This window comes from Odontomachus brunneus, unplaced genomic scaffold, assembly GCF_010583005.1.
Source record: "Odontomachus brunneus isolate Ranch 3 - 2012 unplaced genomic scaffold, Obru_v1 Obru_scaffold_088, whole genome shotgun sequence".
Lineage (NCBI taxonomy): Eukaryota > Metazoa > Arthropoda > Insecta > Hymenoptera > Formicidae > Odontomachus > Odontomachus brunneus.
Window position 1 is genome coordinate 660,982 of NW_022639538.1, and position 17,264 is coordinate 678,245.

Consider the following 17,264-nt stretch of genomic DNA (forward strand, 5'->3'; position numbering starts at 1 on the left):
AAAAAAAAAAAAAAACCCCCCCCCCCCCCCCCCCCGACTGTGTCATTCGGCTGTTGTGCGCGGAAAAATATCGACTTTCGGGTATCTCGGCGACGGTCGTGAGTTGCCGTGCGATCAATTGACAATTGTCAATTTCAATGGTTAGTCTTTTCTCCGTTCCTATTATAATATTTTTACGAATAGAACAAATCACACAATTTATTGGTGTCGGAAAGATTGACGTGGCGCTTGGATTGCGCGCGAGACGCAACATGTCGTTCCATTTCTTCCACTTGTTCGGAGGAAACGCTTGGTGTGGCCCCGACGCGACGCCGCCGGCGGCGGTGGCGGCGGAGAGCCAGAAGGAAGAACCAGGAGGCCATTACCCGTTGTACCACAACCATTCAACCGACCAAGCCCATTACCATTTATCCTGGCGCGCCGGAATCGGAATTCGTGCTTTCGCGGGCGGAGCGCGAGGCGAGCGAATTTATAATAACGAGGAACTCCCCGTTGCGCGGTTCCGCTCCGTGGACGATCGGCATCCTGGATCGCGCCCGGAGGGATGCCCGATCGGTGTTCGATGTTTCGGCTTCAATCGCGCGAAGAGGCTCTCTCTTTCTCTCTCGCTCGCTCGCTGTCTCGGTGAAAGCCGGACGGTTGGAGTTTCGGCAGTATCTGTCTGTCTTAATTAACGTCGGATCCGCGATAACTCGTGACTCGCGAAACACCGGGCGGCGACGAAGCCGCTAAAATTCCGAGACCTACTCTGGGCCGCGTAATGTCGTCTCGTACGTGCTCGTGCGCGACGCTCGAAAAAAAAATGCGCATTGCGAAGTTGCAACTGGCCTATATGGCTGTATGATATACTGAGAGAAAAAATATTTAAAAGATATACGTAGAGAGAGAATACTGCAGTAAAAATACAATACAATTTTAGCACTCCAGCAATAGACTGATACTGTGGCACTATGGAGAAAATCATAATAAAAGTAACCATGAATGTAGTAAACATTGCCATAAATCTAATAAAAATTATCATGTTTATGGTCATTTTTACTATATTTTATCGTACAACATGAGCCCGTCCTCCGTGTCTCTTTGATAACAGATTTTTTGCGTGGCCGGAGAGAGAAGAGAGTGAGAGAAATAGAGAGAGAGATCGAAGAGTCGCTCGTGATCGAGCGTGACGATCGTCGAGTGCGCGATCGATCGACGCCTCCATTTCCAGGACGATTGGAGAGCGCGCGAGACGAACGCGTCTATCATTCCGTAAAATTGATAAACGGTACCGTGATCTATGTGTCGTCGGACAACGGGAAGGCGAAAGGCGTGCGTCTGTCCGTCCATTTGTCTGGGAGAGCACGTAGCGGCCGATCTCTCTCTCTCTTTCTCTCTGCCTCTCTCTCAGGCAGATATCTCTCTCTCTCTCTCTCTCTCTCTCTCTCTCTCAGCGTTAGACAATTAGCAATGAGATCCGCTGCCGGCGGTTTCTCGCCGCGCTCCTACCACCGGAATCCTACGCCCTGCGATGCGGATAATCGCCGCTCGCGGACGGCTCTCCCTCCGGCCGTTCTTTCGTACCTTCGTTCCTTCGTTCGGTCGATCTTCGAGAGCGAACAATATTACCGGCAGGCACGCCACGAGCTAAGCGCAGAGAGAAAGAGAGGGGAGGGGGAGAAAGAGAGAGAAAAGGATGAGGAGATGGGGAAAAAAGGATCGGTCGAAGAAAGCCGAAGAGCGGGATTTATTATGGGGATCGTATGTCCCGTAAGAGCAGCCGTGAAAGTGCACCGCGCCTGCCAACTGATGAAGAGAGAAAGAGAAAGACAAAGAAACAGAGAGAGGGGGAGAGAGAGCCGCAACGCGGTGGCGGAGAGCAACGGCGGTTTAGCCTTTACGATTCCGGCCGTACTCGACATTCTGGTGCGCGCATATGATTAGTTAGCGGTAGATCGTAGCCGCGTATATAAATTATCGGCTAATCACGCGCTCGCTACTATCGCGCGGTATCTCATGCCTCTTTAAAGAAAGGCTCGCGAGTTGGCTTTCTTTAGTAGAAGGGGAGAAGAACGCAATTCGCAAAATAACGAAAGAAACGTGATAAGTTTCGGTGAAACGCGTTAACGCACATTCGCCGAACAGAAATTCACCAACTTTTACAACTTTTCGTCCGTATCCTATCTGCGTGTAGTATTATCCCAGTTGTAGCCTTATTCTGTAACTCGTTATTGAAGTTAACGACAGTTTCGTTATCGTTGCTTTTGTATATCGTAGAAAAGCTGTGCAACGATAACGAAACTGTCGTTAACTCCAATAACGAGTTACAGAATCCCAGTATTGGACAGGTGTACGTGAATTTGGCGGTAACTTTGTCAGTCCATTCATAAAGATTATGAATAAATAGTTATAAGTGACACTTCATAAGTAGTTAATGTGACACTGATACCTTTTCACGCGGAATCACGAAATGGAGATACAAAAGAGATACGCGAGAAAAGATGATCAAAATCTGCCCAAATTAATATGTAAAATGTAATGAAAATCCGAGTGTAATTTTTAGTAAATATGTCGTAGTAAATATCTCGGTATAACAAAAGTTTTATATTATTGTATAACGTAAATTTCATTTGATTCGATATATTATATATATATTTGCCTCTTTAATGTAATTGAAAAAATTGTGGAGTTTTCATTATCAATTGCTCATGTTGTGACAATCGCGGCACTCTATCTGACATTTGTCAAGGTTCTTTGAGTGAAATTTCACTCGAAAAGTAAGATAACCCATCGAATCACTCGAAAACTGATGTTTTATTCATATAGAGCGAATTCTCCACACTGAATCGCCGAGTGAATATTTTCACTCGAAATTGCAGAGTAAATCTGTGATGTACTCCACTGTTACAAAAACATATTCCAATCGATTACAATATTCACGCGCACAAATTAATTCTCCATTCAAAGCTTGAGTGAAATATTTACTTGAGATCCCGAGTGGCAGTGTCACACCGTTTCGAGTGAAAACACTGCCGCTTTCCATTACGCTTTCCACTCATTCTGAGTGACCTTTCGCTCCAAGAAATCTCGATGTGATATGTCAAAATGACAAAATGACAATTAGCCGAGCGATCAGCAGTCATGTACAATCAGACACGATGAGAATCATTAGAAGGACCTTTGATTCAGCAGACATAATGTAATTTGTCGAAGCTCCGTTTAGGCGTCGCTTGTCAAGGATGACAGTGCTGCGTTAGTTCGCATGAATCGCAAATTTCATCGTCACAGCGAGATATCGCGAAAGAAAGCCGGCCGATACACGTCACTTGCGCGTCAGCCGCATCCTTGGTAAAAACGTCCCGGCGAATGATAACGGCGGAACAGGCGAGTCGCGAAAAATCCGAATGGGGGGAGGAAGCGCGTCTTTCGGGCCGCTGCGGGACCTCGGCAAAAAGGTCGACGGGCCGTCGTCGAAGCTTCGGTCTTACGTAATTCCCGAGTTCGAACATCACCCCGGTAATCCAACTGCTGCGGTATCATGGACGACACGCTTCTTGCGGCCCTTGTAACCTGCCGATACGCTCGTTCTTACCCTTGCAAAACGGCTATTGCCGTTCATCCGCGCGCTCGCGCGCCATTTCTGCGAGCGCATCCACCGCGAAGAAACTCGATCGCGGGGCTCACGCGGAGCATCCGCAAAAAGGTGACGCGCGGGGATCAGGTGGAATTTACGGTTTGCCATAATCGTTCGGTTATGGCGTGCGCGCGAGGCGAGATGCATCGTAGATCCGCGTCATCGCCGCCGAACGATCGGCTGTATGAAGAGAAGAGGCACTACGCTCCACCGTTTTCCTAGTTTATCCCAGGATCCTCCTGATCCTATGCGACGAGAACGCAAGAAGCATCGCGCTAAGTTTTAACCACTGCCTCCGTGTACTGAGAAGAAATACTAGAAAATTTATTTCCGAAGTGTAAACTTTATTTCTGTCAATAAATTTTATATTCTACGAATAAGCTTTCTAGCATTTTTTTCTCAGTGCGTATCTCCGCTTGTGCAAATAATTTCTCGTAAAAATTTCTCGTAAAATCGCTGATTTATATATTGGGCGCGTTTAAGTGCATTTAAGTACATTTATATTTAATACACTGCAAAAAATGTTAAATTTAATATATTTCACATGTTTTAACTTATATATTCTAATTTTTATGTCGATTTATCACAAAGTAAATATATTCATAAAAATAACACTATTCATCTCTCTGCACGTTTTATATATAAAATATACATGTCATCAAGAGTATACGTGTTGTATATAAATTGTGTTATTTTAACACTTAAGCCTAATCTACAATGTGCTCTTTTCTTCCTGTTTCTTGTTCTCTGTCTTTTTTTAGTTTAAAACTTAAAGTATGAGTTAGAAAGAGATAAAGAAAAAGAAACAAGAAGCAAATAACACATTGTAGATTAAGCTTTAGAAGTTAAAAAAACACAGCGAAGGACTATCTGTTTTCCTTTTATAATAACAATCTAAACTTTTCACGAGAGAGTTTAAGGGAGGAATGACAAAATTTTTGCAGCAACATAATATTTAAAATTCGGAGCCTTGAAAACGCCGTAACTTTAGAATTCACCGTCCGTGCTAAACTCAGATTTCTCCTTGAACTCTTTTAAGTCATGCACGCGCTTTTTAAAGGAATTCAGGTAAACTGCTTTTAGATCGACCGCACTACTACTACCACTCCATCGTCTCAACTGTTTTCAGCAGTTTGTTCCTTGGCCGCTACGCGACGTGTTTCTCTCGTGATCAATTTCTATTAGCGAACCTTATATGAAGCCAGCCAAATTCAGGTTGAGTATTGCTTCTCGGCACACTGAGAGAAGAATTTAGTAAATATTATCAAAATTTGGTTGCTATTACTAAATGATAGACGTAAATATAGCGGGCCAAAGCTATGGCAATACTTATTAATTAATTCAGTTCTGTAAAATAAATTATTTATTTGACAGAAGTAAAATTTATTTGCTTCCAGAATATATTTGATAAATAAAACTTATTGAATAGTTGAGCAAAATAAGCGATTTTGTAATAGTTACAAAATTTTTGATAGGTTCAACCAACTATCTGTAATAATAGATATTGAAATGATATAATAGCTGCAAATGAATGAATTTTTCGTTGTGCTGCAACAAAACATACTTATACTGGTAACAAAATAGAACTCGTACCTACTGAATTTTTTATTATATAGGATATAACGATTTTTTATTATATAGGATATAACGATTTCATAACTATTATCAAATATCTGTTCATAACTGTAATATATTTTATATTAAATATTTAACATTAAGTAACTATTACTAAATTATTTAATTGATGTTACTGTGAATGCAATTACGTCATACTCCCGATCTATTAAATATTTGGTAATTATTATCATATTTAGTATTAGTTACTAAGGATTCAATGAATTTCTGTAACTAAATGCAGTTTGTTATAGTTACCAGTCTTTTCTCTCAGTGTACTATGTGCTAAGATCAAAAGTGTAGTATCTGTTCTTATCAGCTTAATATCTGATACAACCCTCCCATAGGGGGTTCAGACTGTTAAGTGATTTTTGGTAACAGGCGGGTACCTCGAAGCTTGCTTCGGTCCTACCAATGGTCGTTCTGGCACTGCACTACACTGAGAGAAAAGACTGGTAGTAACTATAACAAACTGCATTTAGTTACAGAAATTCATTGAATCCTTAGTAACTAATACTAAATATGATAATAATTACCAAATATTTAATAGATCGGGAGTATGACGTAATTGCATTCACAGTAACATCAATTAAATAATTTAGTAATAGTTACTTAATGTTAAATATTTAATATGAAATATATTACAGTTATGAGCAGATATTTGATAATTGTTATGAAATTGTTATATCCCATGTAATAAAAAATTCAGTAGGTACGAGTTCTATTTTGTTACCAGTATAAGTATGTTTTGTTGCAGCACAACGAAAAAATTCATTCATTTGCAGCTATTATATCGTTTCAATATCTATTATTACAGATGGTTGGTTGAACCTACTAAAAATTTTGTAACTATTACAAAATCGCTTATTTTGCTCAACTATTCAATAAGTTTTATTTACCAAATATATTCTGGAAGCAAATAAATTTTACTTCTGTCAAATAAATAATTTATTTTACAGAACTAAATTAATTAATAAGTATTGCCATAGCTTTGGCCCGCTATATTTACGTCTATCATTTAGTAATAGTAACCAAATTTTGATAATATATACTAAATTCTTCTCTCAGTGTACAGTCAGGTGCGGCCCTTCTGAGCTACTTCAAACACAAAGCTCTCTCTTCATTCTCTTCGACATTTCGCGAATTCGAAATCTGTCTTATTAACGCGGCTATAGATTATTTGCTTCACAATAGCATAACGCAACCTATGTGTCTCGCGATTATTTTGCGACTGGAAGAAGTAAAGTAGACCGCTTCGGAGTTTCTCTGTTCGGGGAGAAGCCGCGGTCGTGCATCAAAATGCGTTCTGGTAAGCCCGAAGACGCCTTCTTTCGGCGAGAGCAAAAGTGGCCGTTGCTAGTAGAAAGTCAAAAAATTCGTCGGAGCGAAGGAGGCTTCTTCTTGCTCGCGTCGATCCGCTTGGATCGCAGAAATAAGGCTGCAGAAGCGTGCCTGATTGGTCTACGACACAACCGCAGGCCGACGTGCCGAAAAGCATCCGAGCGCGATGATGCTGCCTTCCCCTTTCCACTTTAACGCGTTTCATCATTCCCCGTCTTCGTAGAGATACGTAGACGAACGCGATGGAACAAGAACTTGACGACGACATATTTGTGAATATAACTTGTCGAAATATACTGCTACTATATTCATCACATTCCCCCGGCTTCTTTTTTAATTCTCATTCTCCCTCATAGAGCGGAGAATTTGAGAAACCAGTCAGAAACTGTCTGAATAGGTATCTCGGTTGTTCAGAAAAAGCTGGAAGAGAGCTTTGTGTTTGAAGTAGTTCAGGAGGGCCGCAACCTGACTGTAGTGCAGTGCCAGGACGACCATTGGCAGGACCGAAGCAAGCTTCGAGGTTCCCACCTGTTACCAAAAATCACTTAACATTCTGAACCCCCTATGGGGGTTGTATCAGATATTAAGCTGATAAGAACAGATACTACACTTTTGATCTTAGCACATAGTGCCGAGAAGCGATACTCAGCTTGGATTTGGCTGACTTCATATAAGGTTCGCTAACAGAAATTGACCGCGAGAGAAACACGCCGCATAGCGGCCAAGGAGTAAACTGCCGAAGGCAGTTGGGACGATGGAGTAGTAGTAGTAGTGCGGTCAGTCTAAAAGCAGTTTACCTGAATTCCTTTAGAATAAAGTAATGGGTGAAAGTGAGAGGAGATGTGCGAACAGCGAGATGATAGTTTAATTGATGTGTACTCAGAGTTATGCAGGGCATATTTCTAAGGGATTTACTTTGTAAGACAACTATCTTACAAAGCGTTACAGCCATTCTTCAAAAATGTGTACAGAATAATTTGAAATTGAAAAAAAATACTTAAAATAAAAATATACATAAAAGTATATAAAAAAATATTTAAAATAAAAATATATATAAAAGTATATAAAAAATATTTAAAATAAAAATATTTATAAAAAAATAAGTAGGGATTTCGCGTTGCTTTTTGATATTTCGTAACTCGGTTATTTTTCATCGAAATTACATCATATTTTAAGAAAATACAATAAACAAAAAATTGACTTTCTCCCCAAAGTTTTCAATTTACTGTTGTTCATTTCACAAGATCACACATCGACAGCCGTATCGACTGCCATTGATTGTACAAATTGATGGAAATTAACCGGTAATCGTATTACTAAAGATACAACAAAGATATGCGATTCAAGACGCATATATATTTCACCTCGTTTCATCGACTCCCGATTGGCTGTATTACCAATTTTGTAAATGCAATTAATTTTACCTTACACGTGATTTAATGAGATGCAGCGGTATCATAACGTCATTCACCGGGAGGGCGACTACCACGGCGCATTCAACATGTTAATTTATCATTCGAAGTACGCATTACATTCGCGCTTTGCACAACTGATGATAATGCCTTGATGTTTTTTCTGTTTCAGGTAAGTTTCACCTTACTTCTCGGTGATTTCGTTTGGTCTAGCGAGCGCTATTTACGAACGGGCGCAAGGTAAGCAGAAGTTATAATCGTTAGATTCAAGTTACAACGCGGCTCGAGAAAGGTACGTTAACGACCTGCGCCTGCACGCAGAAAAACATCATTCTACTGCCAAGAAAAGCGATTTACTCAGTTGGCTTTCCTTTTTCTGAATAACGATTATCTTCAACAAAAAATATTTTCTTCATGATAGTCTGAAGATATACTCATAACGAATTTGAGAAAAGTTCATTATCATGTGTTAAAAAAAAGAATTTATTGTTTTTACAAGAATATCATAAGACATTGTTGAAAAAAATGTTGGCTTGATTTGAAGTAGTAAGTACTTTTTATTCAATTTAATATTTTTGATTAAAATGCTAAACTTGCTGGAATTCAGAATGTATTGTGACGTTTATGACGAACTTACGATAGATTTATGAGTATATTATAAATAATTGCAGAATAAATACTTTAAACTTATAAATACTTTATACTTATAAATACTTTAAACGAGTAAATTTATTCGAGTATGCAGTACGCTCTTTTCTGCGTGCAGTTCGACTTACTTCGCATACAGCGTAAAGCGCAATGCCGTCTTTCGAAATCAAAACGAGACAACGCGGTGTCTCTAATGATATTGCAAATGCCAAGACGGAAATGTCAGTTTTAACGGAGAAAAGTGGAACGCGCGCTACGAATGTGCGCGCGTGCACACACACCGCACACAGTGCGGTGTTATCACCGCGGTTACGTGGAATCATGAATTATGCATATTCCTGCAAATTGCAATCAGCGCTGCGTTCATTATGCGACACCTGTCCTAACCGCAGGTAAGATTTTCTAGCGCATGCGATCGATTCACGAGACGTTGCTGCGCGCGCGGCATTCCTACCGACGAGATGCGGCCACGTGCTCTAACTCAAGATGGTAAGGGAAACTGGTTCCTTACGGTTAGAGCGGGGAGAGTCGAGCGCTCCGCGCGGTAGTACGACCGCTAGCCGCTAGGCGGCAGAACGGACGACTCTCTCCTCTCCGGTTCTCTCGCGGTTAAATTTTGTTCGGGCACTCTATATAAAGCCGGCCAGCGGGAGTCAGGGCATCGCTTCTCGGCACTATGTGCTAAGATCAAAAGTGTAGTATCTGTTCTTATCAGCTTAATATCTGATACAACCCCCATAGGGGGTTCCAGATTTATTAAGTGATTTTTGGTATAAGGCAGGTATGCAGAGCTTGCTCCGCTCCTGCCACTGGTCGTCCTGGCACTGCACTACAGCTAGGCGCGGCCTCACTGAACTATTCAAAACATAAGAATTTTTAGGATGCGTTCTACTTTTAACGCTCGAGTCAACCATCTACGCCGCTATATCCTTAGTTCTAAGGTGTTAAACAATGACGAAAATAGTCGATGTGGGCAATGAGTTGAACGCGCACATTCTTAGACAGTAAAGAAAAAGAGTATCCTTTTAGGTATCGCGAAGAATTTCTTCTCACTTTCTGAAAGAGAGCGGGAGAGAGAGAGAGAGAGAGCGCCGATTGTTCCAATCTCTCTTGATAAGCTATTTAACAGTTAAGTCAAGTGTCTGTCTGTCTAATTTGAAGAAAAACGAAAACAGACTTATGATTTAACTGTCAGATAACTTACCAAGTTATCCGACTTAAGAAGTTGGAACAATTGGCTCGAAGTCAAGAAAGAGAGAGAAAGGAAAAACCTCGTGATTCTCTCGAAGCAAAAAAAAAAAAAGATACACACAAGTTGTGCTCCATCGATGTCGCGAACTTGTTCGTCAACTTCTTCCGTCCTCCTCTACTGAGAGAGCAGAAAGTGTGTGAGAGTTGGAAAATGTGCGTAGAATATTGAATGTATTACAATACGCTCTACAGTGTGAACGGGAGTGGTTCTAATGAACAAATTACGATTTTTGTTATTTCATATAGACTCATTCTAAAATATTGTTGGTCTTCTCGATGTTGCACGATTGCATAAGTTCTCATAAAAAATAAATGAAAAAAATCTTACAAAATAAATGTGAAACAGTTACTGTTTTATCACTGTTTCATATTGTAAACGTGTGTTATTGTTTAATTCTCTTTTTACGTTTTATGACTTTGAAAACGTCTTCTCTTCGGTCTGACGGAAAGGACTCTAAGGACAAACGTCAGCAGTGCGGTAGAGTAAGCGAACAACGTATGTTGGGATTTAGTCGCGTTATTATAGTCGCAATCTCGATCAGAATGTGCGAGTATACGTGTCATCATTATTGTCTCGCGAGCGGAACGAATTCAATATCAAGATCGGTCCTAATGATAATCGGTAACTATGAGGAATGATCCCCTGGCAACGACTCCATTACGGAAATTAATCGCTCCGCCGGAGCGGACGGTGCAAATCGTTTCAGTAATCAGTAATCATGGAGAGCCGTAGTCCGTCCTCTCTTTTACGAGACCTTCGTGCCCGTCTCGCTGTCTCTTTCTCTCTCACACTCTCTTTCTCTTGTTCCCCTCCGTGCACGAGGCGTTCGCTCTTCCTTTCGTTCTCCCTTGGAGAATACGCGTGTAGATCAGTGCCTCCCAACCTTTTTGCACGCGAGATTTTCTCGCGGGTGGTCCTTCGGAAGCGCGTCCTGACACGTGACCTGCCACGTTGGATTACGAGCAACACGCGCGATTTTTACTACATCGCGATATATCGTGTGATTTCTCACTTGCGCAGACGTCAATCGCGCGTTATCTACACTTCTCTCAATTAACGGTATAAAATTCATATAGAAAATAATGTCTCTCTGCGAGATGATATACTGATAAAAAAATATTTGATATTTGTGATTATAATCGCATAATAAAAAAATTATTATGTATAACAATATATGATTATATTATATATAATTATATGTATAGTTAAGTAGAACAAGACCTTATTTTTAATTTGTGATAATAATTTTGCATGCGTATTCTGACTGCAACTTTTTTGTTAGAACAACAATGTGCAGATTCACGAGTTTCGGGATACGAAAAGACGCGTTACGTAACTAGACGGTAAACATTAAATCAATAAGAAGGGGGACTCGCGTCGCGTAAAAATTCGTTGACAGACACTGGCCTAGATTCGTTCGTGCGTTCGATTCGCGTGTTGAAATTAATCGGCGGCGATACCTTAACGACACTTTAACGACGCCTTAACGCACCGTGTTTCCGAGCTGTTCCCGGTTGTGTGAGAGGGGGGAGAGGGAGAGGAATGGGAATATTTATTACTCACTAATAGTCGGTCGCCTAAAAATGTCGCGAGCGCCGCGATTATTGCGGTACGCGAAATTTGCATACCGCTTCATCGACGCGGCTCATAAGTGGGAATTTTGCAGGTGGAATGGAGATAAATTGGCCGGCTAATGGGCCGATAGTTCGTTACCAGGAGGACATAATCACGCGCCGCGACATTAAAATTAATCGAACCCCGGCAAAAACCAGATCGGCCAACGAAGCGACGGCGCGAGACAGCGAAAGTGAAGGATGAAAAGGGGGAGAGGGGGGAGGAGGAGGAGAAAGAAGAGGAGGAGTCGGCGAGGTGTCGGGCGAGAAAAACGCGAAATGAAATTAACGAAGATCACAGGTAGGGGAGGGGGAAGTGGCAAGAAAGGCGCGAGGGGGAACGTAACTAAGTTAAATGAGGTTGCGAGTTCAATCTAAAGTTAAATAGCTTCCGATTTCCCATCCGCTCGTCCTCGCACTCGTGCTCCGTCCATAACTTGTCGTGACGCGAGTTATTCATCAAATTTTTTCCCCGCGCGAACGATGGATTGGAATAAACGTCGCGGATTAACAAGCGTTACGCGATCACCGCGCTATAATCAGCGACTTGGTGTCGATTCGAACCGACTGTGATCTCTCTTCTTTATGTCGCACGGCAGAAACAATATTGATGGAAACAATATTAATCAGAATTCAGGATGTATCCGATTGGTTTTAGTGAGATACGAACCATATTTTTTTGGTTCAAGTGGCTAGACAAGTTTGCTTATACTTTAGATCAAATAGGATTATATTTAATTGATTACTAGCAATTTCATTTAATTGATTATAGAAATTTCATTTAATTGATTACTAGCAATTTCGTTTAACTGAATATTACAATATTAGCAATTTTTGGTTATATATTATTAGTCTTCTACATTCAAAACATGGATATATTCAAGTTAACGCAATTATTTTCTTGTATCTAACCAATAATATTGATATTCTTTTCTTAGAATATTAATATTAATATTCTATAAGATAATTAATAATAATTATATTAATTTGATTATATTTGTTTTGAGATTGAAGACTAATTTATCTTCGTTCAATACTGTATAATCTCATTTTAACATCTCAACATATAATCATTTAACATTAATCTTATTTTTAAAGCATCAACAATAAAGATATTCTCCAAACAAGAAAATTCTTTTTTCTGTGTAATAACCAGGAATTCTGTCTAGTTCAAGCAACAGTCGCTGACCAAACGCGTCACGTTTACCCGAACATGCTTTGTAGTCACAATAAGCGGATACTTAGATGTTACAGTTGAATCAGCAGTAACCAAACTCTGACCGTTGTTAGACCTAAATGTTCTGGTTGGCTACCAGAATACATTTCAATCACAATAACCACCGAGATTCTGTTCAAGCGGATCTTGTTAAACCAAACATGTCGAGTTAATCCGAGCGCTTCCTCTCCCGTGCGCGTGTGCGTGTCCCGAGCGAAATCGAGCGAGATCGCGCGATCGCTCGATCGAACGTGCGATTAATTTATCGTCGCTCCTGCGACTTCCGTTCAATCTAGCGAGCCAAGGCTGCTGCGCGCGTCGACGTCGACGCTAACGATTATTAGCACGCGAGATGAAGCTCCGTCGTGGCGGCTTGTCGAATTTGTTTTTGTCCCAGCCAGTGGCTCCTGCCACTTCGAAACGGCCTCGCCCCTTCACAATCCAACTCAATGTACGCTAATTGGTGCATTCGCCGCGTCGCGATATTTTACTGTCCGGCATTTAATATCTCGTTTGCCGGCCATTCAGCCACAGGCACCCCCGGGGGCACCCGGATCGGTCGCCTTAAAACCGCGCTTTTAGCGGCGGAAGAATCGCGCCGGAGAGTGACGTTTCTGACGAGACGCTTTATTATCCTCGCGCGCGATATCGCTGACCCTCGCGAGATCGGCATGCATTTTTCGCGAGACGCTCGCGAAAAAAATATAGCTGTGCACGCTAAAAGAGGATAGAATAACGCGTGGAAAGTCACGTCTCATTTGGAGAATTTTATTTCATTTTTATCTCACATCTTTATTCTCGGATCTTTATTCTTGGAGTTTTGTTATATTATTGGTTACATGCTTCGAATTTGTGTTTTATTTTGAGAGATTCTTATTCTTTTCTATTTTTATTTAAGATTTTATTTAAGATTTTATTTAAGATTTTTATTCTTAGACTTCTGTTGCATTGATTATTTTGAAGTTGTCTTATTTTGAGATTTCTATTTTTTTCTATTTTTATCTAAGACCTTTTTTCTTAGTTTTTTCCTGTATTGGTTATTTTGAGGTTTCGTCTCATCTCGAGATTTTTATCCCGTTCTACGTTTACCTAAGAATTCTGTCCCTGAACATTTACTTTTGTTCTTAGGCTTATGCTTCATTGGTCACTAAGTATACGATAATACAATTACGTTGCGTCTAGCGCGATCGACGATTTGGAAAGATCCATTTGAAGATGAGAAACTTTTTTGCATGTCGGTCCTCTTTCGCTAATTCTCTTGGGCAGTCTTTTTGTACAAATATATAACGCGTTAATCACTATCGATAAAATACTTCAGTCTCTATCGTTTTGTTCTTGAGCGAAAACACACTCACCGTCGATTATTTCCGTTGCGAGCAGGCTCGCTCGCGCGCATCAATCTTCGCACGCGAACTTTTCCTTATTATTTAATTTACCGCTAATTAAACGTTGCTCAAGCGGGAAATGGAAGGCCGCATTGCCGCCTGAAAACGGGTACGTTTACCCGCCACTGTGAGGAAGGGCATTCCTCTTCCTCCTCTTGCTTCTCCTCCTCCATCTCTCTCTTCCTCCTTCCGATACGCCAGCTTCTCCCGCGTGTTAACCCTTTAATTGATCGCCCGAGGCGAGGAGCTCTCCTCTCTTCCCCTACAGTCGCGAAAAACTGCTTCGATTTCATTCCTGTTTCCTTTTTACGACGTACGTTCGTAATCCCGCGCCGCTACACCGAGCGAATTTTTATCCGCGCGTATTCGCGGCAATTCGGAACAGCGGTAGTTTCTAATTAAATCAAAATTACGGTAATCACCGTGCAATTACGTGGCCGTGTTTTAGGAAGTGCTGTTGTTTCATCCATGCGCCTCGGCAGAGGGTGCCGCGCGTTCGTGTTCGCATTTTTCGAACCGCAGTTTCCTACGAAATCCGTAAACATCTCAAAATAACGTGTACCGTAATTTCACATTGTTAACTAACTTTGACTATTGGAAAGAGAACATCGGATACTCCTCAAAGAATTTTTGTGTCTTGATATGCTCTCGCGATTTCCGGTGACTCTTTCGCGGCTGAAGATCGAAGAACAGGACGTTGCTCCTTCATTCCTCCGAGATATACTACGGATATAATATTTCTACCGTGTGCGACTGAAATTTCCACGGAAGTCAGCGAGATATTTCTGCTGACTTTCTATCGCGCGCTCGCAATTTCCCGACGTCGGTCGTTACCTCTTCCCCTCGCGCGTTAGCGACACGGTCCACGGAATTCGCTGGAGGTTCAGCTACGTTGGTTTCGCGCCTCCACCATTTTGCACTCGCACGTCTTCGAGTGTGCCGTTTTATCTCTTCTCGCTCGTGACACGCATCGTCAGCTCTTCGTGTGAGGAGACGAGCAGGCGATACGATACGATAGAACGCGGCGCGAATCTCGCGAGATTTCAAGCCGACTCTCTCTCTCTCTCTCTCTCTCTCCTTTCGTCTCCCCGCGAGAGAAGACAAAGATGCGATTTCGCGTGCGTAAACGCGCGGCCTTAAGGAGCAGCGCGTGAATAAACCTGGACGAGCGTTCCACACAGGACTGAACGACTGGAAGTCGACTGGAAGAAGGGTTTCCGGTTGGCTAAGTACGACGGGACGGCCAGCCGGCCGGCTTAAGTCGGCCAGCGATCTTCGGTCGACGTTGCGAAGTTGCGTTTCGCGATCGGAGCAGCGAAGTCACTTAGCGGGGAGCGAGAGAGATAGAGAGAGAGAGAGGAAGAGAGGCGAGAGAGCGCGGTACGACGACGAGTCGTGCATGCGGCGGAGTGACAGGGTCCGCTGGACCGGAAAATTCTTCAGCAACGAGCAGCGTGGAATGTAGACTAGGCATCGCGCTCGCGCTGAAGAAACACGAAGAAGATCGCGAGCGCATCTCTCGCGTCAACTGTTGCGTTCTCGCCCGCGATCGTCGATCCAGACACATCCGCGAGATCCCACTTCGAACACCACGTCGGTACCGCGAGCCGAGGGAAAAAAATGTCCGGTATTTGTAACTATAGTCGCCTAGGGTTGTAATCATTACAAATTACGGTCACAAAAACCATTGTTTCGTTGAGTTCTGCTATAATGTTAGCGATGATAACCTCGTATGTTACCATTCTCGTATTAGAACAACCAAGAAATGTGGTGGGTCCGGAAATAGCCATAATTTCAGTTCGATGAACATTTTTTTTCTATCAAAGTTTTCTCCGTTCGATAAAATTCGATCACCTTTCTCTTCGTAGGAACGATAAACGTTGACGTGGGTCTAAATTTTTACGGCCTTCCACTTGAAAATTATTTTTTATTATTATAAGTAGAGGTGAAGTTTTCTCTATTTCTTAGTGTATCCATCGTGAATAAATATTTATTATATTTCTTACATATTTTTTCCCTCAAACGTAGTAATAGTCGTTACTTGAAACGTGAAATATTCAGATCTAAATTTAGAATTAAATGAGAATTTTTTATTTGAATTATATAATATATGTGACATTTACATTTGCAGTCGCGATTGCAGCTGAAAAACTCACGTCTAACTCTAAATTAAAATCTGAGTGCCTCACCTGAGGTAAGTTTCAAGTAACGACTATTAATACGGACCTCAATGTACATTTGTCGCCAAGGAAGTGTTCTAAGAGGAACATTTTGCGACTCTTTTTCACATGTCAACTTGCCCCACTCGCACATGGATTTCCTCCTGACCGATCGAGCTACGCGATTCCTCGGGCGCGAAATTGCCGGCGTCTCCGTCCGCGGCGGAGTTCTACGTGGCGAGTTCGAATCGCCAGAGTGGAATCGTCGTTCGCGCTCGTTCCTCTCGGCGAACGAGACAATAAAATCGCGAGGTAACCAGGATACAGCGAATCCCTGTATCGCGTCGATTCTCCGGTCAGGTTTCGCCTCGGCGTAGGAAGGAAGCCCCTTCGCTCCCAGATCGGCTTCCTCCACACTTCTTCCTCTTCTTCTTCATCGTCGTCGTCGTCGTCTTCTTCTTCTTCTTCTTGCCGCGCCGTTGCTGTTGTTGCTCGCTCCAGCGACAGGATAAGTAAGGGTAACTACGTCTCAATAGCCTCCATCGTGGTAAACCGAGGAGCGCGACTCCTAATATGGAATTGCTCCCAACAACCACCGCCACCGCCACCACCGCCAGCGTCAGCATCAACATCAGCACCACCGAAGCGAACGAAGAGGGCCTGGCGAGAGCGAGAGAGCGAGGGAAGGAAGGAAGGAACGAGCAAAGCGGCGGCTGGCAAGAGGAAGCTGTGCCGAGCGCGCGAAGGGAGACACGCGAGGGGTGGGGAAGAAAGAGTACTGTAAATTATTATTGCCGCTAGTTTCTTGCCCGGAGCGCTGGGTAGTCTGCCTACTGCCACGCCGTACGCGTTACTGCGCTACTTATCTTCGTACCTACCCGCGGCAAAAGTCTTCTTCTTCCTCCTCCGCCGCCGCCGCCACCTTCTCGAGTCTACCTCCTTTTCCAGCAGCTCCTCCTCGTCGTCGTCTTCTTCTTCCTCCTCCTCCTCCTCCTCCTCCTCCTCCTCCTC

At 42.4% G+C, this 17,264-nt stretch overlaps 1 protein-coding gene and 3 non-coding genes across 12 annotated transcripts in view; 3 read left to right on the forward strand and 1 right to left on the reverse strand.

The window, feature by feature from the left end:
- LOC116848044 (protein outspread) overlaps nucleotides 1-17,264 on the forward strand; it is a 255,072-nt gene that overhangs the window by 171,001 nt on the left and 66,807 nt on the right. The window lies entirely within an intron of this gene.
- On the forward strand, nucleotides 5,490-5,689 carry LOC116848082. Its single transcript, XR_004378903.1, has one exon. It is a non-coding gene; the product is annotated as a U2 spliceosomal RNA (small nuclear RNA).
- LOC116848080 lies at nucleotides 7,017-7,211 on the reverse strand. The gene has a single exon (XR_004378901.1). It is a non-coding gene; the product is annotated as a U2 spliceosomal RNA (small nuclear RNA).
- On the forward strand, nucleotides 9,289-9,483 carry LOC116848081. The gene has a single exon (XR_004378902.1). It is a non-coding gene; the product is annotated as a U2 spliceosomal RNA (small nuclear RNA).